Source organism: Tursiops truncatus, chromosome 18 (assembly GCF_011762595.2).
Source record: "Tursiops truncatus isolate mTurTru1 chromosome 18, mTurTru1.mat.Y, whole genome shotgun sequence".
Classification (NCBI taxonomy): Eukaryota; Metazoa; Chordata; class Mammalia; order Artiodactyla; family Delphinidae; genus Tursiops; species Tursiops truncatus.
In genome coordinates this window covers 57773658-57796422 of record NC_047051.1, presented here as the reverse complement: position 1 = coordinate 57796422, position 22765 = coordinate 57773658, and positions in this window count along the sequence as shown.

Here is a 22765-nt window from a genome sequence, read left to right as displayed (position 1 = left end):
GTTTTTTTCCTTTAATAATACTGGCATCATTACTCTTTTTAATCCCTTAATGCCATATTTTCAGTGCTAACATTCCAAATAGAACTGCTTGGAATAAAACACAACCCACACAGTTATTAATATCTTCAAGGAATACTTTGGAAAAGACAGGCTGTAAAAACTAATCACTTCCAAAGGTGGGCATTTGAGCAACTGACATTCTTTTTCTCACTTTGGTTTCTTTTTAATTAGTTGCTTGTTTTTTAAAAGTATTTCCAGGATTTAGACTTATTATTTATATTCTGGGTCCAAATCTGTTGCCCTTATTTCCCTTGAGAAATCTGCTTCCCAGTGACAGAACAGTAATGAAGAATATGCTGGAATGATTCAGAAAAGGGCTACCTCCTTCCAAAACTTCTACTTTTCCTTAAGAACATGATGAACTGTATTTCACTTTATCTGTTATTTTCAATTCCAGTTCCAGTGGATACTTCACTAAAACTAGGCATTTCAAGGGAATATTTACTTTAATTTTCAAAATTTACCATATGCTTTGTGAGCTAGAATTCTATAATCAGAATAAATTAACTTGGCTTTCTTTATTCCTGATCTTCAAGATCCTTACTTGAAAAGCAGATAAATGGTATTTTTAAAGATTTTAGTTGAAACTCTTCTTGATAAAATTATGTTAAGTACTGTTGCATAAATTCTAAAATTCACACATGGACTATTCCTTAATTTGCTAGTTATAATAATTTAGATTTTTACAATTTAGACTCCTTTTTAAATTAATAATTATTAAGATTATACTTGCCTTGGTTTAACTGTCACCTTGTTCATTGTAAACAATCTCTAATGTTTATTAGTCTATTCAGGTACAATACTGTATTTGGTCCTTAGTTGACTAAATAAAACACTTTCTTCCTAATTTTATGATAATACTATTTTTGTATGTCTTCCTACCTCTCTCATTCTTCCTTCTCCAAAATTACCTCTGGATTTATGTACCTACCCTTGTGCATTAGTCTTTAGATTGAAAAAGCTTTGCCTTGGCAAATGTTTCATATTTCTCTCTAGCCCCATCCTCATCTCTAAATTAATCTTGCACTTCTAAATATTTCCTGTGTTTCTAAACTGGATATTATTCTGAAAGCTTAGATTCGGAATGCGCTGAATTCAAACTCAGCTTTTCCTCATGACTTCCCTGAATACATTTTTCCTATCAACACCTTATTTTCATGAATGACACTATTGTTATGGGTTGAACTGTGTTCCTCAAAAAGATATGTTGAAATCCTAACCTTCAGTAACACAGAATGTGACTTTATTTACAAATAGAGTCTTGGTAGACATAATCAGGATAAAGTCATACTGGAGTAGTTTGCACCCTTACTCCCATGACTAGTGTCTTTAAAAGAAGAGAGAAACATAGGGAACCCCATGTGAAGAAAGAAAGTACACAGGGAGAAGACAGCCCTGTGACAACTGGGACAGAGATTTGAGTGACGTGTCTACAAGCCAAAGAGCGCCAAGGATTGTCAACAAATACCAGAAAGTAGAAGAAGTAAGAAAAGATTTGCTCCTACAGGTTTCAAAGGAAGTATGGCCCTGCCAACCCCTGAATTCTGGACTTTCAGTCTCCAGAATTTTGACAGAACAAATTGCTCTTGTTTAACCACCCAGTGTGTGGTACTGTGTTATGACAACTGTAGGAAACTTATACAACTACATCATAAATCACAAAGATGTATTTTACTTAACAGTCATCTTTACCTCTCACAACCAAAAAAATTCCAAATCCTTTCAATTCTGTTTTGACAATAATGGCTACAGCCTTCCCCTGTATATATCCTTTGCCTATCTTACTCACAGGCTTTTATCATATCTTACCTAATTAAAAGCTTAGAAGACTGTTGTACATTGATTGCTTTAGTAGTCCTAATTCTTTACTAGCCTCTGGGTCCATACTCTATTATGTAACTTTATACCTTCTATCATGATTTTGGGCTCCACCATGAGGCATGTTTAAGGCCAATAAAATGCTGGGGACTGTAATTCAAACAGTATTAAATAAGCTTGAATTTTAGGACTTCGATTTTGTACCTCTGCCTCCATGCCCCCCCATGAGAATATGCCCAGTTAACCTACTGTAGGATAAGAGACATACGGCTCAGTCACCTCCAAACCCTCTTAGACCCCCAACTGTCTACATGTGGATGAGACCAGGAAAACTACTCAGCTGAATCAGCCTAAATTGTGACTTGCTTGTTCCTAGGCTAAGTAAATGTTTATTGCTTTAAGCCACAAAGTTTTATGGTTTGTACACACACACACACACACACACACACACACACACACACACACACACACACGGCATTATTATTATGTTAATAGGTAACCAGTACCAGGATCTACACATCGTGCTTAAGAGAACCATAGCCTAGCCTTTTCCTTACCTTCTAACCTTATTATTTTTTGCATAATTCATTTGTTGTATCTTCTAGCAACCTCAGTGGTTACTAGGAGTCTGAGTTATGATCATGTGTATGATTAATAATGCAGACACTTTGCAATAATAAAATGAAGTAAAATGGGATTTTCCTAGTATTTGCATCAAGAACCCCTGATCTTATGAAATCCCAAAGAAAAAACTCGAACACAAGAGAAATTTATTGCTCATGAATTATGGATTATAAAAATTTAAACTTGTGTTGTTTTTGAGATCTCTTCTTAAACATAGTGATGCATTTAGGACAATGATTTATCAACAAAATTGTTATCTCATAAATAAGCCAAGAGTATTATGAAAATGTATCCTTTTCTGGGAATCAAATTATAAATCTAGCATCAAGTGATAGTGCCAGGAAATTCATTTATATTCCATATTGTGCAAACAACTTTGTATTTATAAGACTAGAAAAACTAAATTATTTATGAAAGTGTCAACTTTTGTATACAGAAATACCAATTTGGATTACAAATTCATGAGTATATGATATTGCAGAGTAAGCAGACACTCTAGGGATTAAGGATTCCCAGAGTATATTTTACATTTATATATATTTTAATAGACAGAGGCCATTAAAAAATTATATGTCATCAGTTATTGTCTTCTCAATTTGATAAATTACACATTCAAATAATAAAAATTTAAGGAGAAACTTCAATTGTTTATTACTATATGTATTAAATTAATGAAAGCTATTTATATAATTTAGTTTAAAATTGAATATGTATATAAGTAATTTTCAATTAAACTTTGAATCTTTAGCATTGGCACATAAGACCCTTTTACATTTAATTAAATTACCATGCTTAGAAATTTATCCTTTCTATTTGAATCATGTATTGATTAGTTTGATTTTCTACTCATGGTAATAAGGTATATTTTTGAAATATGTTAGCCTCAGAAACTATTTAACAATCTTTCATATTTTGGTAAAGCAAAAGATAATAAGACACACACATTTGCCTTTTTCTAGTCTAGCTAGCATTATCAGTTATGCTGGCTTTATACAATCATAGATTTATTCATTCATTATTTAAACAAATGTTTATTCAACATATACCTTATACAATACCCATTGTTTTTATATGTATTTAATTTATATATACAGACACATTTTATTATATATACTATATACATATAATTACAACAAATATGATTGATTCATTGAACTTAAGATAACTAATTTTAAGTACATCACTGGAATCAGTTGCAATTACATTTTATTATATTTAGTTTATAATAGTTTAACTACATGAAAGTGTGTTCAGATACAACCTAATAACATGTATTTTATGCATATCAGGGCCGCAGTGAAGTGCTGCAAACTGTTTGCTTTGTTTTGTTGACGTTTCCACAGTTAATAAAGATGGTGAGCATTCTCTGAGAAAGCAGCCCATAGAAGATGGAAGAGACAGAAAAAAATATAGATGATACACACTTATACTAACAGTTACTTTGAGTTTTTATTCAATTAGATTATTTTTAACTAGTTCTTAATTGGCCTAACACATTTAATTTTTGGCTAGTTATCAAAACAAGAAGCCCTGATATGCATGAAATACATGTTATTTAATCTGCTGGAAATTTATTTATCTATGTATACATTATCCAAAACTAGTAGCAGAGTAATTGATGAATATTTTTGTGTGAAAAACCTAGATATGTGTTACTTTATTCTTATTTTATTTATATTCAACACAGTTCAGGGTCTGTTAAAAACGTAGATGTTTTAGCAGATTCTTAAACTCTGAGCCACCAGGAAAGTCCCAGGGCTAACTTTTTATCCCTGCTTCTGAAGGCTTAAGATCATAGGCTTTTACTTTCCCTCTTTTTTTCCCCCGATGAAGATCCTCTTATAGGAAGACCACACGTCATAATTTGTGACAATAAAATCTTCAAAACAAATGGGAAGATGACTTGTAGGAAAATCATAATGAAAAATGTTTCCTTTAGTAAAGATGTTGAAGTATTTTATCTTACAAAGTGAGCATCTAAAAAAGAAATGTCAGTTATGATAAGTATGATTATTAATCGCAGTAAAGATAAATTACTTTAAACAAATTTAATTTACTTACGGAGTCTGAAAGATAGCCTTGAGGAGCACATAGTTCTGTAGTTACAGTAAAAGAAGGAAAAGCGTACATCACAGGGGCAGGCTTAATATCCTGTTCAAAATTATCTTAAAAATAGGAATGTAAAATCAAACAAACATTAGTAATATGGTTTGTACCTGGAAACGAAGTTGTAGCATAATTCAATGCCACAAATACAGATTACAAACCGTTTTGTACAAGCTGTTTTGATGAGTCACTTTGTGAGCTGGTTTTTAAAATTTTCCATGGCAAAAAGGATTAGCAGCAATGTATGTTTTTATTATCCACGAGACACTACATATAATCATATTTCATCTATTGTTTTAGCATATTACTGTCTTCTTGTAAACAAGGAATGATCTTTTATATAAATACTTGTACATATCAGCATATCAATTATAATGCAGGTTTAGTAAAAAGTGATGATCTCTGAAGACAATATTACAGGAAGTAAATACCCTCAATCATTAAAAAAAACTCTCTACTTACAAAGAACTTGTAAGGAAATGGATGTCTTGATGAATAATGTGAGATTTATATGAGAATGGTGTGAAATGCAATGAAACAACAGTATAATTAATTACATAACTTGGATTAAAATATATAGAAGATTTATTGAGTGAAATACATTTAAATCCATACAGCAGTAGAGATTAAAATTGATTTTGAAGTGAATTTAAAGATTTATTCATAGAATGAAATTAATGGTTTAAAGACAACTAAAAGGCAGAATTCAGTGTTTGCCAGGTGATTGTGAGTATTCTCAGAAAAAAAGAGAAAACTTTTGAAAATGTATTCCACAGCAAAGTCCTGGAAGACTGTGCTGCGTTGTCTTTTCTAATAGCAGAAGGCTACAAAAGCAGCATGTGCACTTAATATTTTTAAACATAGTTTAATTTTTTTTAATATTTTAAACTCTCAAGGATGTAATTTTTAAAAGCCTAATTTTATTCTGGGAGCAGCAGTAAATTGGGAGCTACAACACATACCAGAATCTCAGTAGAACGTTTTTTCTTTTATTTCAATTTTATGTACAACCAGGGGAAATGTATTACTGTTATTTTTTCAAAACCCAGTTTTACATGTGTTTTCCGAATTATTCATACAACAATTCTCAAGGTAGGCATAACTCTGTCACCATTCAAACAAAGACAGTTATGTTGGGAGCAGCAAAGTGTCAAATAACAGTGAAACTCAGGTGTGGTCTAGAAACAAGAACATCAAAGAGGTCGGACTCTTCCAGGTTTAAATTCAAGATTGCTTGCTTACTTTCCCTGACACCTTAGGCAAGCTATTGAACTTCTCTTTTGGAGCTGGCATGAAATTTAGATATAATATATGCAAATATGCCTTTGCAGACACTCCAAAAACAGCAACTGCTGATTTACTATAATCCCGAATCCATTGTTTATTTTATTTATTTTTATTTTTTAATTTAATTTTTTTACATCTTTTTTTGTTTGTTTTTGTTTTTGCGGTAGGCGGGTCTCTCACTCTTGTGGCCTCTCCCGTTGCGGAGCACAGGCTCCGGACGCGCAGGCTCAGCGGCCATGCTCACGGGCCCAGCCACTCCACGGCATGTGAGATCTTCCCGGACCGGGGCACGAACCCACGTTCCCTGCATCGGCAGGCGGACTCTCAACCACTGCGCCACCAAGGAAGCCCTATTTTTTTTAACATCTTTATTGGAGTATAATTGCTTTACAATGGTGTGTTAGTTTCTGCTTTATAACAAAGTGAATCAGTTACACATATACATATGTTCCCATCTCTCTTCCCTCTTGAGTCATTTTTTTTTTTTTAATTGTATGACTTTGGAAAAGCTGCCATTTCCTCAGCTCTAAAAGTTGGAAAATACACTTACCTTATACGCTGCAGTAAGGAGTACATAAGGTAATATGCGTAAGCACACCTGGCACAAAAGGGTGACGTCCTTTTCCTGGCTCGTCAACCTGCTCCTTTATCTCTGTCCATTTCAGGTTCATAATCAAGAATTTCTTCCCTCGAAGACACTGCTTCCCTTCACTTTTTCTTTAATTACTAAGAAATGAGGATAAAAATGGGAAATTTGACTGGCTCAAACAAGTCTATTATAGAATAAATCACCTTTTTTTATTCTATGTTCTCTGGAAGTAAACTGAGTTAGAACAGGAAATAAAATAATAATCATTAAGACAATCAAGTTCTAGTTGCTCCTCGCCTCTGCCTTTAATCTCTAAGGGATACATACACATGGACAGGTTACATATTTTCTTGGAAGGAGAGAATCTGTTTTCTAATCTGTTACAATAAACGGATTAAACAGGTGATCTTTAAGACTTACTCCACTTCTAAATTCTATGTTATTGTCTAATCAATCTCCACATCCATGGATATCTATTTTACCTATAACACTGTCCTCAATTTTCTTAGCTTGAATGATAAAATTCTGATGTTAATGAAATCTCAATTGTGATTTTTAACTTTGAACAGACCATGGGTTTTGCTCCATTCCAGAAGCTACCACTAATGTATCCTTTAATGAGAGAGAGATGAGCTGGTAAAATATGGATGATCAGCAAAAACTCATTTAAAGTGAATAGTCTGCTAATATCATCATCACTTACATAGAACTGTTATATGCTCATTACATATAACTCACACATTTCTCAACATTGTGCTCTGTAATCTTCAGAATGTTAGTAGTGTTTTTCATGAATATAACAAAATAGCTAGGATACACTGTAGACACCTGTACGTATATAATATCTAAATATATTTGTTACATTAGAAATTTTAATTGTTGAGTGTATGTTCATAAAAGGGCCTATTCTGTGTCAGATAAACACATTTGGAAAATTTTTCTCGATGTGTACAACTTAATGAGGAGACATAGATCGCTGCTTTGACCAATTTCAGTACACAAACTGATCTGCATTTCAAGGATACTGAGGACATAGATACTATGTGATGGTTATTATTAATAACATTTCTCAAGAAACTAAATATTGTAATTACTAATATTCAGACCAAGCTAGAATACTTTTATGTGATGAAAATTATAGGATTGATTACCAGTCCCATGTTAATACAATCAGGTGAGTTTGAATTTTGTTCAGGTTGATTTGAGTTGTTTTTTTTTTTTTTTTTTTTGCAGTACATGAGCCTCTCACTGCTGGGGCCTCTCCCGTTGCGGAGCACAGGCTCCGGACGCGCAGGGTCAGCGGCCATGGCTCACGGGCCCAGCCGCTCCGCGGCATGTGGGATCTTCCCGGACCAGGGCACGAACCAGTGTCCCCTGCATTGGTAGGTGGACTCTCAACCACTGCGCCACCAGGGAAGCCCTTGATTTGAATATTTTGTGTTTAGAAGGTCCAAAATATAATTAACTACTTGTCTACCTTGCTAAGGTTCCAATGTCAGGAAAATATATATGATTGACCTAATTCTGTTTTATTTTAGGATTAATATGAGGATTGTTCAGGCAAATAAGTGACCAGAAATGAAAACAAGGCATGATTTGTCATCACATCTGAATAACTATATTAACAATATCATTTATTTATCCCAATAATATTTTTAAAGCTAACCTTCTATATTTCAGGAACTGTGCTAAGATAAATGCAAAACCTCTCTTAATTATGAGACTCAGTATTGTTTGTAGATAAAACCCACATCCCAAGTTTTAAATTCCTTTTGGAGAGAAACGCTGATATTTTATTTCAATATAGTACATAAAACTATGTAAAGTAAACCTAAATAAAAGAGATACCTAGGGTGAAAAGATGCATAAAGAAATGCTGTATTGTGAGAATTTAGGCAATTTATCTGATAAAGAAAAAGACGGTCAATCTGCATCATGAATGCCATGTCCTGAACATCTGAGAGCTAAACTGCTCTATAGTTCTAAGGAATCCAGACAGTTTATGTTGTTTTCTTGAGCGAATCCATGATGGCATTTTCTGTCTTCATTAGAACAGACTGTAGGTACCTCTTTTTCATATGAAGTGTAGGAGAGAACTAAAATTTGGATTACAAAGCAAGCATTAAACTGATATTTTTACATGTAATATCTCACTTAAACTTCATAATAAATCCATGTAGATAGATATTTTGGGTCCCGTTTTTTTAATATGATGAAATAGAGTCTCATCTCTATTGGATGTGCTACATCACAGGTAAAACTTACATTCTAGGTTTTCTGGGTCGAAAAACCTTAAGATCTTTTCATTCTACTGATTTGCCTCGTTTGACAAGGATAAAGTTATAGTAGAGTCAAATGCATCATGAACTCCATTAAATATTTGCATTGCCTACCAGAGATATATAAGCAAAATACCTACACTGCCATGATGGAATTTAGTGCTGAGAAGATTCAGGATGAAATCATATTCTATGAAAGCGAATAAAAAAAGAGACGTTAAGTTTTCATTAGATGGAAAATGAATATCAAATAAATCAATACCAAATTTATATCTGTGCACTCTTAGTTGAAATGTCAAAGTGTGTGATCAAAAGTAAATGAGAAGGTAAAGCAATAATAGAATAGAATTTAAATGATTTAATACAGTAATCAGTATTTGTTGAAGGTACTACAAATACCATTGAAGGTATTTGTTGAAGGTGCTACTTGCTCAAAATAGATATTTGATTAATATCAAGTATATAAATGAACCAATAAATAAATCTGGGGGGGTTGCCATCCCACTGTCCCTAACCAATGGCGAAGAATTTCATATGTAAATTCATGGACTATAGGTAAATTTCTCAATTATGCCTTTGTTTATTTACACAGAACTTTTTAAAAAAATCAGCAAATACAGCATCTTTTTGTCATACTATCAAAACATTCTGCTAGAAAACAAAATAAAGATGTATTGACTAAAATGTACATTATTCCATACATGTCATGTTAAGATTTCTTAGCATACTAGGAATTATTATCTTTCCTATATGATTTTAATAGTTTTAATAATGCTTGCTTAATGTTCTTCTAAAAAGAGGTTATAGACTAGATTTCTAGTGTATTTTTCTCTATCCAAAGCAATTGCTTTTTTGATTACTTTTTTTCTTAGTACAATAACTAGAACTAAAGGGCAATGCTATCATTGTGTTTTGTCATTTGCATGTGAGTATTTGAAATCTAATTTTAAACCAAATTAGGTAAATCTTGCAACGATTAACTTTGACTAACACCAAGTCATGACTTACGCTGCATAATGCATTGCCAAATAATTGCAAAACTAGTGTGTACCTTCAGGGAAAGAGCAAACTCAGAAAGGGGTTCATTAATGAGATTCTTATCGCAATACCATTATTTCATTGTGTTCCATCCTAATGGCTAGCTTTTCAAGATTTTTGACAGAGGTTTAAATTTTTTCTGATGAAATTCTGTAAGGACCCTTAATTATTATAATTTGATTCAGACCTTTTAAAACAGAGTACCTGCACATAATGGAGGCTTTCATATAGGTATGCAATAGGTTTGCATTCTGCATTTTCTATTTTGATTTAAAAATATAACACTAATGTGGGCTTCCCTGGTGGCGCAGTGGTTAAGAATCCTCCTGCCAGTGCGGGGGACACGGGTTCGTGCCCCAGTCTGGGAAGATGCCACATGCCGCGGAGCGGCTAGGCCCGTGATCCACACCTACTGAGCCTGAGCGTCTGGAGCCTGTGCTCCGCAACGGGAGAGGCCACAACAGTGAGAGGCCCACGCACCGCGATAAAATAATAATAATAATAATAATGTAACTTTCACTGTCACTGTTATTAACACTGTAAACTGTCATTGGCAGATATGACAAACCATCCTACCAGCTACCTTAATAGTGTGAAAAAGGTAGAAAAAAAAGAATGTGATCTTTATGTCTTCTATCTTTGAAATCTCACAAATTAACAATACAGACCGGTGCTTATTCAAATAACTTTGATATTTTATTTAAGAATGTGAAATATTATGCATTTTTAAGAATAGTTGGAATCATCTATATTTTTAATTTAGTAATGCACATATTCCCAAGGATGTATCCCTAGCACACACAACAGAAATTATTGAAGGATTTATACCATTTTTTGGCTAATATTTTTTTAAGTAGCAAACATGAATGCCTGCCTGAAGCTGCGTTGAGAATATCTGTTCATTACTAAGTACAACACCTTCTTCCACTTGATCACGGGCTCAAAATAATCACAGAAGTCATTGCCTCACAATTTTCTGGAACTAATATTTGGTCAAGGATATCTAGGTCTCGGGCAGTGACAAACATCATTGTGTCTTGTAATCCTGTATATGGAAGAAATGTACAAAATTCTGTTTACATCCAAGCCTAAAACTCCCCCTTCATCTGCCACCTCATGTCTCCAGGTAGATGTACTTAAACCAAGGTTACCTAATAATAGTCAATCTAATTGGCAGTCCAGAAAATAACTTTTGAAAATTTTATGTCTATGGCTTCCATGGTGGAACTAAGAAATACTGAAGTTTTCATCCTCTGCTTATCCCTTTAAATCAGTTCACTTGTCCTTCTCATGACTGACTTGTGCTCTTTTTCCCTTGCCCTGTTCTCGTCACTCCAGCTCTCACTGTCTCTTCAAAGAGACACTTAGAGGGCTTCCCTGTTGGCGCAGTGGTTGGGAGTCCGCCTGCCGATGCAGGGGACACGGGTTCGTGCCCTGGTCCGGGAAGATCCTACATGCCGCGGAGCGGCTGGGCCCGTGAGCCATGGCCGCTGAGCCTGCGCGTCCGGAGCCTGTGCCCTGCAATGGGAGAGGCCACAAGAGTGAGAGGCCCGTGTACCACAAAAAAAAAAAAAGAGAGAGACACTTAGAGACACACCCTCTGTCATAGGGTCATGAACCCCTGAGTCCACAGCTGTTCAGATGAATGTTGCAGGAATTATTATACACTCTTTGCAGTGATATTGGTGACAGAAAAATCTCATGAGACATATTTTAACTACTATCATTTAGCTGCCTAGAGAGGAATAGAGGGGGCAGTACTCTCATTGGAAGGCAGGTCAGTGATTAATAGCAATATCTTGTGCAGATAAAAAAAAGAAGAGATCATTAAGGTAGTTGGTTCAATAATTATCAGTGTTTTGGCATATTACACATATGAAAATATTAACATTTATATATGAAATCAAAAAGTAACTTTGGGTTTTAATGATGTTGATAATGATTAAGAATCAGAGCTCCAACTTTACTTGAATAACATGTTAATCATTATGCCATGCAATGTACAGATATTTATTGTTTAATAATCACAATAATATTTTGAAGTTTTGTGTTCATTTTAAAGTCAAAGAAGCATAAAACGACTGTCACTTGCCCAAACTCAAGTACGGTAGTTGGGACTGGAACCATAGATCTTTGAGCTCATTAAGAAAATTCCCTTTCCCAGTTTTGCTCAGATAACACAAATTTGCTCAGTGATCTAGCTGGCTTGTTAGAAAGTCACTCACCTCCTCACTCAATGAGCCCCAGCTAAAATGAAAACCATTGAAAACTGACTGAAACTGCCAAAATATGAATAAATATTTTCATGCTTTGGAGAGGGAAAATATTTACCACTTTCAAGTATTTTCCCAAATAACTGGCTAAAAAGTAAGTGAAAAGAGTAATCAACTGAATGCAGAAACCAGTCTCCATCCACATTTACATAGTACAGTGGAGGTGCTTATTCCCGTTTTCCTCTTGCTTTCATAGAAAGGAGTGACTTTATGCTCCACTCCCCAGGAGAGAAATGTGTGGGAGAAATGCATCTGACCAATACATTTAAGAGAAGAAATGAGTGTGGTTGACTTGGTGCCTCCAGGTTTCCTTTTGAGCCCAGCTGCTTTGCAAGTCATGTGCGTCCTATGCTGTTCCATGGGGGAAGCTTGGAGAGTCTGGCTCTTGCCCTGCCCGGGGAGGTAGGCAGGTGCCCAAAGGCACCAGGGACTGTATGACTGAGTCCACCTAATTCCAGGCTGAAGGATAAGCAAGCACATTTGCCAAGTTAGCTGAAGTTCTGTTCTCTACTCAGTGTTATCAATAATTAACCTAGTATGTCACCTTTCATCTTTCTGTTCTATGTCTGTTTTTTTTAACATATTTATTGGAGTATAATTGCTTTACAATGGTGTGTTAGTTTCCGCTGTATAACAAAGTGAATCAGCTATACGTATAAATATGTCCCCATAGCCCCTCCCTCTTGCATCTCCCTCCCACCCTCCCTATCCCACCCCTCTAGGTGGTCACAGATCACCGAGCTGATCTCCCTGAGCTATGAGGCTGCTTCCCACTAGCTGTCTATTTTACATTGGGTAGTGTATATATGTCCATGCCACTCTCTCACTTCGTCCCAGCTTACCCTTCCCCCTCCCCATGTCCTCAAGTCCATTCTGTATGTGTGTGTCTTTATTCCTGTCCTGCCCCTAGTTTCTTCAGAACCAATTTTTTTTTTTTTTAGATTCCACGTGTATGTGTTAGCATATGATATTTGTTTTTCTCTTTCTGACTTACCTCACTCTGTATGACAGAGTAGATAGGAGTATTTTTTATTGGCTCATGGAAAGCCCTGCATCCCATAGTCTTGAGAATATATAAGAACTGGTATTTGAGGACCAAAGATGATTGATGTTTCTGCTATAGTACTAATAGAAGGCCTTAGGGAGTAAAGGCTATGTGGCATTTTAATTCAACCTTTCACAGTGGCTTAGCCATAGGGGATTTTCTGTTTTTAGAGGTTCAGTGTTGTTTTTAATGGGCCTTCAACTTATTAAGCATAGCCTGTACAGACCTTAATAAGCAGGAATAGAATTCTCTGCAGATGACACCAATCTGACCTAAGACATAAGATGGTCCCTCATGACCTAAACATGACCCCACCTAAGCTGACACAGATTTTATCAAGTAGATAAATTATATTGAACAAAAGGAGACTCTGAGACCTACTTTATGCTCATTTAAACAAGCAAAAATTCATTAAACTACAGTTTAAGTCATTGAAGTATGGATTAATTTTATCTGCTTTTCTTGTACTTCTCAGCCATCACCTCAGATTAGAACGTATCATTGTAAAGGCAGCTACATTTCCTGAGAGTGTCCAATATGTGAGCTAGTAGTGCCAGATCAGACGCCCCAGATTCGTTTAGGCTCTATGTAGTTTTTAACATACACACACTCTTGAGTTGGACCCCATTATTTGGTCTCAAACAGTACCAGAATTGAGTTGTTTCTGAAACTCTGATTAAAGTTTTAAGTTTCAGAGATCCAGATTGTGGTTCCATCCACATAAGCTCAGTATATCTATACAAAATATGATAGGAAAAGAGGCCATTAATTGTGAAGTGTATGCTGAGGACAAAAAACACGTCAATAAAAATCACTGCAAGTACAAAGACTTAAGGCAGCAATTTAAAAAGCCTGAGCTGGAACATTCTGTCTGTAGGGATCTCATTTCTCAGGAAATCTAGGAGTGATTGGATTGATTGAAAACTATGCTTTGCTTTTGATAGCAGGAATAGTGAAGAACGAACACATAATAAATATAAGCTAATTAAGCTTGAGGAAGAGAGAATTTCCACACGAGAAATCTTGTCATTTTAAAGGAAAAGGTATACACATTTGATAGGAGACAAATGACATCTTGGAGGTGAAACCAGACAGATAAGAAAGTAGAGAAGACATATACTTTTAAGGAAGGTGTTAAGGAGGGGACACCTGTTTTGGTTTCTACTAGATCAGAAAGAGTGGCTGGGTATACCCCCAAATAAATAAATAACAGCAGGAAAAAGGCAAGATCTCAATGATTAGGAACCTTCTCTCAGAAAGAGTCCAAAAAATGTTGAGAGATAACGTGTTAAATATTTAATTAAATAAAAAATTCCTAAAACAAGATCAATCACCTCACATCTGTCAGAATGACCATCATCCAAAAGGCAAGGATGTGGAGAAAAGGGAACCCTCATACGCCGTTGATGGGAATGTAAATTGGTGTGGCCACTGTGGAAAACAATATGGAGGTTTATCAAAAAACTAAAAATAGAACTATCATGTGACTCAGAAATTCCACTCCTGGGTATATATCCAAAAAAAAAGAAAACACTCATTTGAAAAGATACATGCACCCCAATGTTCATAGCAGCATTATTTACAATTGCCAAGATACAGAAGCAACCTAAGTGCCTGTCAACATATGAACGGATAGGGGCTTCCCTGGTGGCGTAGTGGTTGAGAGTCCGCCTGCCAATGCAGGGGACGCGGGTTCGTGCCCTGGTCCGGGAAGATCCCACATGCCACGGAGCGGCTGGGTCTGTGAGCCATGGCCGCTGAGCCTGCAAGTCCGGAGCCTGTGCCGGAGCCTGTGCTCTGCAATGGGAGAGGCCACAACAGTGAGAGGCCCATGTACCGCCAAAAAAAAAAAAAAAAAAAAAACATATGAATGGATAAAGAAGATGTGGTATATATATATATGAATACTACTCAGCCATAAAAAAGAGTGAAATTTTGCCATTTGCTACAACACGGTTGGACTTGGAGGTTCTTATGCTAAGGAAATTAAGTCAGACAGAGAAAGACAAATACTGTATGATATCCCTTACATGTGAAATCTAAAAAATAAGCCAGCGAATATAGCAAAAGAGAAGCAGACTCACAGATATAGAGGACAAACTAATGGTTACCAGTGGGGAGGGGGAAGAGGAGAGGGGAAATATAGGGGAAGGGGAGTAAGAGGTACAAACTATTGGGTATAAAATAAGCTACAATGATATATTGTCCAACACAGGGATTATAGTCAATATACTATAATGACTATAAGTGGAGTGTAACCTTTAAAAATTGTGAGTCACTATGTTTTACACCTGGAACTTATATAATATTGTACATCAACTATACTCAATTTAAAAAATTAAAAATATTAAAAAATATGAATCACAATTTGAAGGTAAGGCCTAAGTAGTTAGAGAAATATTTACAAATATTAAGTAGTTGGGGAAGACATGGACAACTTTGAGAGAGGAAGACTAGAAAGATTAGTGTATATAACCAAACAATTACTGAGTGAGTTTCAAGGTGACCCGGGTAATGTAGGTGAGGAAGCATTGCTTGTGCTCTGAAGAAACAGACACAAAAGAGAGAAAACTCCTTGAAAGAGCCAGGCTGGGTAATAACAATCATATCCATTCATCCTTAGTCTGATGGGAAAATATCTCCTTGGGGAAAGAGTCAGACAAGGGATGTGAAGATATATAATATTTCTTTGAATACTATGATTTTTGCAGACCCAGAATTTGTTCTGTCTAACCAAGTGGCCTCACAAAGCAAAACTAGCAAATTCAATGGGAAATAGAGAAGTCTAACACCACCAGAGAAAGAGTAAAATAAGTCTTTCTATCTAGCAAAATCGCTTGCTGTGTATGTGGTTCAGAAAAACAAAAGTGAACTCAGGTTAAACTGCTAAAAACTCATCTGAGCCCTCCTCAGTGTATAGGGGTGAAAGGAGAAGAAAAAGTAAATAAGGGCATAGCTTCTACTACAGAGAAAGAGTAGAAAGAAATGCTACTGCAGGCTGGAAATGTTCAAGAGATGAAAGAAGAAAGACGTCCAGGGCCTCGAGGTGTTATGTAGAGATACTGGTTACAAGGTTTTTTCCCCCTTTTTTGTACTAAGCTCAATAACACAGGAAAGAAAGAGATCTCGTGATCTGGGAACTGGGCCACCACCAGTGCAAATTTCCTCACATTGCTAAAAGGCACATATGCCTCAAATGCCACTTTGTGAGTGAGAAGACAGCAGGAATAAGTGGATGACAAGTTCTGGCACCAGCTACTGAAGAGGCATCCAGGGCCCAGCCTTCAGAGTGGGTTATCTGCCCAAGTATCTCGGAAAGCGACTTTAGCTCACAAGGTCAAAGAGTTTCAGTTTTAGAATTTATTTTATTATTTACTTTAATAAGAAATATGGACTTTGATATATTTTCAAGTTTTATATTCATATTTGGGTAAGGGGATTCAATTTTTGAATTGTAGTACTTTTTTGAACTCCATAATGGGGGTAACTTAAATTCAAATATGGAGAATGTGTGACTGATTACTCTTAGGCCATTCCAATAGCGCTAATTGAATCTCATCTATATTTCATCCACTACAATTTAATTTCATCTCATAATCTCTAGTGAGGTCCATTGAAGATAGTGGTATGGCTAATTTGCATTGCAAAACTGGGAAGAAATATTCAGTTTAGGGTTTAGCAAAGCCTTTGAGGTACTTTAATTAATGACTTGTTCTAAAACAATGCTTCTCCAACTTTAATGTACATAAGAATTACCTGGGGATTTAACTTCCAAGGAGTTAAACCATAGGATAAGTAGTTCTGGGCTGGGTCTGAAATTCTGCATTTCTAACAAATTCTGTATTTCTAAGAAGCCCCCAGGTGACGCTGATGCTTCCGGGTCAGAAGTAGTAAGGTTCTAACCCATTTCAAAACGCAAGAGGGAGGAGATATGGGAACATGTGTATATATATGGCTGATTCACTTTGTTGTAAAGCAGAAACTAACACACCATTGTAAAGCAATTATACCCCAATAAAGATGTTTAAAAAAAAAAAAAAAAAAACCCTTTGGGGCAGAAACTAACTTCCTTCCAGTGAGTCCAGGAGGAGTGACATGGAAACCAGGTTGGCATCAGGCAAGTGGCACAGTGAAGCTGGAAATAGGGGTAGCCTGATCAGTCACCCCTGCCCTCTACAAAAGTGAGCAGCTGTAGTCAGGGCTGAGCATAGAATTAATTGTTTAGCTTCGCAAGAAAAACAAATCTGAAGAGTATTATTGGAGAATATTTACTTTCCATTCCTCACATTTCCATGAAAAAGGAGCACATTCCTTCTTCAGAACTCCAGCAACAAAGGTATGGGAAGAATACATCCAGCTGCAGCCTGCTCCAGGGAGCCACACATTTGCTTAATCGGCTGAGGGCGCTCCAGGTTTTCTTGTGGGACCACCTGGTCTGCAGGAGGCCTACTTTCCTCCACTCCTTCAGAGGTCAGGAAGGCCAACTTTGTTCAGCTCTGCCAATACTGGGCAGGCCAGTCTGTTTAACCCTGTGGTGAAGCATTTCAGAGCCAAGTGGCCATATTCTTAAAGCCACATTGACCAAACAGCTCTATCAGTGATTAAGGGGTCATTTGCTCTCTGGTTCCTCTGTCTTATATCTCAATAAGTTCCAAACTCAGCAGGAGGGGAAGATAGAAGTGCTCCTCCGGGGTTGCCTGAAAGATGGATGGTAAATACAGTATTGGTGAAAGCTTCCTGATTTGTGCTTTTCTATCATAGGACTGGTTTCTCTCCTGACTCTACCTGCCACTGGGCTGAATCATGAGATCACACTTAAGGAGGAAAAAATAAGAGAATAGTCTTCTCACTCCTGCTCTCGAGGATTATTAGAGGAAGGGAGAAGATAGTGGTAACGTGGTGAGTTTTCCCTACTTAATTGTCACTTTGTCCATCAGGTCCTAATCTTAGCGAAGCGCACACTTTAAATGCACTAGGGAACCTAAGCACTGAGAGCAAGTGTCCTGTTGTTCTTGAACCAGCATAGAGAAAACCATGGACTCACTGAGGAACCTTGGCTTTCACATCAGTGCCCTGTCCATTGAGGTTTCTGAGAAATTACCCAGATAAGGAATGAGAACATTTGGGAGAAGCAATTAGTTAAGATACAGAGAAAATTTTCTGCCCCACCACAAACCTATGTGTAGCCAGCAAGCAGTTGAGAAATGATTAAGCAACTCAAAAAGTTAAAAGAAGTTGCTGAACACAATGAGTAAAAGGTTAGAGGTTTAGGGTTGGAGAAAAGAAGTATATGGGTGTGAGGACTTTCAGATGAAAGGCAAATGGACAGAACCACAGATCCTAGCCGTTGCTGTCGGCCTGTCCCACAATATGCCAAACACAACCTTCAGAATCAGTGGTTATTTGTCCAGTAATCATATCAGACCAGCTCCTCGCAGCAGAAAACAGCACAGAGCACATGCGTGAATCTGAGAGACTCTTAATCATGAAAAAGACACAGTGAGACACCCTCATATCAACAATTGTCATTTGGGGAAGAGAAAGGAGAACATAATCTAAGACTCATTTGCATAAGAAGAACTAGTTAAACTAGCACTGGTGGGGAGTTGAACGATGAATAGAGTACTTTAACAGGAAAAAAGCTACGATATTATCTGAAATATGTTTCCTCACCAGTGGCATGAGGTTCTTAAGAAATATGACTGGTTATGGAATAAATAGAAGGTGTATTTTCTATATTGACCAAATAAAAAATACACTGAGAATGGAGGTGTAACAAGACACAGAGGATAAACCCAGGTGATTGACTCTCAAACTTAAGGTATTTGAGAAATGGACAAGAAAGAAAATGGAAAGAAAACAGGCAATTATGAAAGGTAAGAATTACTAAAAGCTAAAGAGAAACATGAATCTTAAAAACACTTTGGCCAACTGTACACACGCACACAAAATTTATATTTTCATATATTGCTGTGAAATTCAGTATGTGAATAATATAGAAAAAAATTATAAGAGAATTCATAGAGGAGAAGATTATCAGTTAATATAGGAAAACAAACTGGTCTCTGAATTCTTATCAGCAGTAATGTGTGTTGCAAGACAATGAAATTGGGCCGTCCAAGATCTGAAGGAAAGTATTTTCTAACTAGAATTGAAAACTCTGATGGCTCAATAATATCTAAGTCAGAACAAAGCCATTATAAAATTCCAAAAACTCAGAAATTTATTTCTGGCACATCCTTTCTTAGGAAATTAGTGTGTGCCTCAGAAGAAATAAGGAATAAGTCAAGAAAAGATCTTGAGATCCAATCAATAGTGATTTCAAACTTGGAGATGAGTAAAAGAAAATACTAGAATAACAGTTGAAGCAGGAGGACAGAGTTCTCTGGGAGGGAGGTCATGGGCATGCAGCAAATGGTGTGCACCAGAATTCACAGTATAATTGGAAATTTGAAAATAAAACCCGATTATGTAATGAAAACATAGATTAAAGGGAAATGGTTAATTATTAATATAGTTATTGTATTAATATTTTATTTAATAATGTATAATATCTAAATAATGGATGATATAATTAATAATTAACATACTATTGCTAAGAAAATGTACAGAACTGAGGGTTAAAATATAAAGCACATTAGAATATTGCATCCTTTTGAGGAATTAATGGCATCTACGTTCAGTCAAGGAGAAGCAGCCGCCAAGGTAGGATTCAACCTGCAAGGATTTCAGTTGGGTGAGTGATTGTGTGAGAAATGGGGAGAAGCTGGAAGGCTAGAAGAGCTTTTGGAAGGAAGGCAATGCAAGTCTGAGTCTTTGTGAAGAAGAGAGGGAAGGAGGACCTCGAGGTCTTCAGGGAGTTCTTGTGCCAATTCTAGCCCGGAGCAGAGTCCCACGTGGCCCCGGACTGTGCCTGCATAGTGACCCTCCCAAGCTCAGTCATTGGTTAGGACCAGTCCCTGGAAGCCTGGCCTCAGTGCACATCTCAGGCCAGCACTGATTTCAGAGCACAGCTTCTGGGGTCTCTGGCTACTACGCTCCCTGCGGCTGAATGTTCACAAGGCTCATTATCCTGGCTACCTCACCCGTAAGAAAAATGACTTAATCCTGGAAATATTCTATTTTGACAAGTGATCATGACGCTGTAGTCGAAGAAGAATCATACCACCTTCAAAGTGAAAGATAAGACGTAATCAATACTCTCCAATTGTTTTCAAATATAAGCTTCATCTCCACACAAATTACAAAAGTTAATGTGGTTACAGAACAGCGGTTGTCTTACAGATGCAAACATAATTTTATAAATGTCACAAATAGATGGTAGAAGAGGGGAAGAGAAGTAAATGAAGGAATAGGGCATTTATAGCCTCATCAAACAAAGTGAGACGTCAAGAGATAATATATGTAGTTGAGATAATAAGAAATGTGGCTTAAATGTTTTATTTACTTTTATATTTTATCTAACCGAAAAATTAAACTGCATGATATGACTGTATTGGTAGGAAAAGGATTGAGTTGGTGCGTGGAGGGGGGCAGGGGAGTCGTATAAATTAGCTAAATCTTTATCTATCAGAGAGACAAATAGTGATATTAGACTAGTATCTAGCATTATGGATGTATCTCCGGGAACTAAAAGCAAACAACTATTTTTAATTTATCAATTCTGGCAAGTAAACCTGAAGGTTAGGAAGATTCGGTTTAGGAGAATTTAGCACTTAATTATATAACTTTCTGTACATTAGATACATTTACCTATAGGAATCTGATTTTTTTAAATTAAGGAAAAATTCGAACATCCAGACAAAACCATTTTTTATAGTTGCTGAATTTTCATATCTTATATTGTGTAATTGATGTTATAAGTTACATGTTGTCTTGCAAACTTTTTTTAACTTAATAACCATTATAATTATTCCCCCATATCCTTACGTATTCTTTAAAATTATTATTTTGACTACGTTCATGTACCACGTCAAAATAATTTGCCATGAATTTTTCTACAAATATAAACTCTTAACACTTAGGTTGTCTCCTTTTCCATTTTTAATATTTCCAAAAATACTATAACTAAATTCCTTTGTATATGAATTTTTAACATATTTTAAAATGTCTCTGTGACAAATTCCAGTAAACAATATTACTGTATCAAAATTATACACATTTTAATTTTAAGATAGATAAATAGATAAGATAGACAATTTTCCCCTCAAATGTATCTATCATGTATTTCCTCCATTTTCAGTAACAGTGTATGAAAGTGCTTGCTTTCTGCTCGTTGCTAATACCTTTTCCCTTTTGGTCTTTTCCAGTGGGGACTCATTGTTATTTTATTTGCATCCCTTTCTGTTTGATTACAAGTAAAGTTCAATATGTTTCGTAGGTTTATTGGCTCTCTTATGTCTTGAGTGTTGTCAGGTTATATTTCTTATTCTGTTTTTCTATTGAAATGACCTTTTTTTCTGTATTTTAACATGTAGACATTTTATGTTTATGTGTGGCCAAATCTATCAAGTTTTTCATTCACATTCCTGTCATTTCTTTTGTCCCAGTGCATCTGCAAAGCTGAGCTGGATTTATCTTACAGGCATGTTTCCTCATTAAAGGCACAGCCTCGGGCTTCCCTGGTGGCGCAGTGGTTGAGGGTCCGCCTGCCGATGCAGGGGACGCGGGTTCGTGCCCCGGTCTGGGAGGATCCCGCATGCCGTGGGGCGGCTGGGCCCGTGAGCCACGGCCGCTGGGCCTGCGTGTCCGGAGCCTGTGCTCCGCAGCGGGAGAGGCCACAGCAGTGAGACGCCCGCGTACCGCAAAAAAAAAAAAAAAAAAAAAAAAAAAAAAGACACAGTCTCACCCAGTAAGCTGTGCAGACAGCAGGGACACGTGGCTGCTGTGTGCCCTGCAGTGTACATGCTGAGCTGGCAGAGCTCTGCACCTGCTCCCAACCCCCGTGCAATCCACTGGACACTCACACAGTGATACTTCCTAGGAAATGGGCTCAGGCATGTCAATCCCAAGGTATTATTGCTCTAAAGACATGTATCAAGCTTTCATAAGTAGTTTCTGGAAATGTTAGCCATATACCTTCTATTTCCTCCCTTAAACATCTCTTACTTTCAATAAGTATTCACATCCTGCTGTAGATATTATGCAGACTGCTAAAACATCTTTTGCATTCAAGTGATTTGGGAACCCCTTGGCCAAATGTGGGTTTTGAACTTTCAAAGAAATGAAACAGGCTGCAAAAATAACATGACTACAACAGAAAACTTTAAAGAAAAAAATTCAGTGAGAAAAGTCACAGAGTGATAAGTAAGTACCTGTGAACGGCGAGAACTTTTTCTTGCTGTTTGTATGAAAACTATAGATTTGGAAAAATGGCTGTCCTGAACTTTGTCTTATAAGAACTTAAAAACAATTATATTTGATTGTTCTGATGCAGATGGAAATGTGGTTGCTCATATCTTGCAAATTTAAGAGTTTATTCAAGCATAATGGGCTTAACTTTCCCTTTTTTTTTTTTTTTGAGAGGGAAGAGAAAAGATTGTGATAAGATCCACAGCAAATATTGTATAAATCTTCCCTCTATTGACTTCTATTTATTTTATTTTGGGAAAGGGAGAACCCCTTCTCAGCAGCACTGTATGACTCT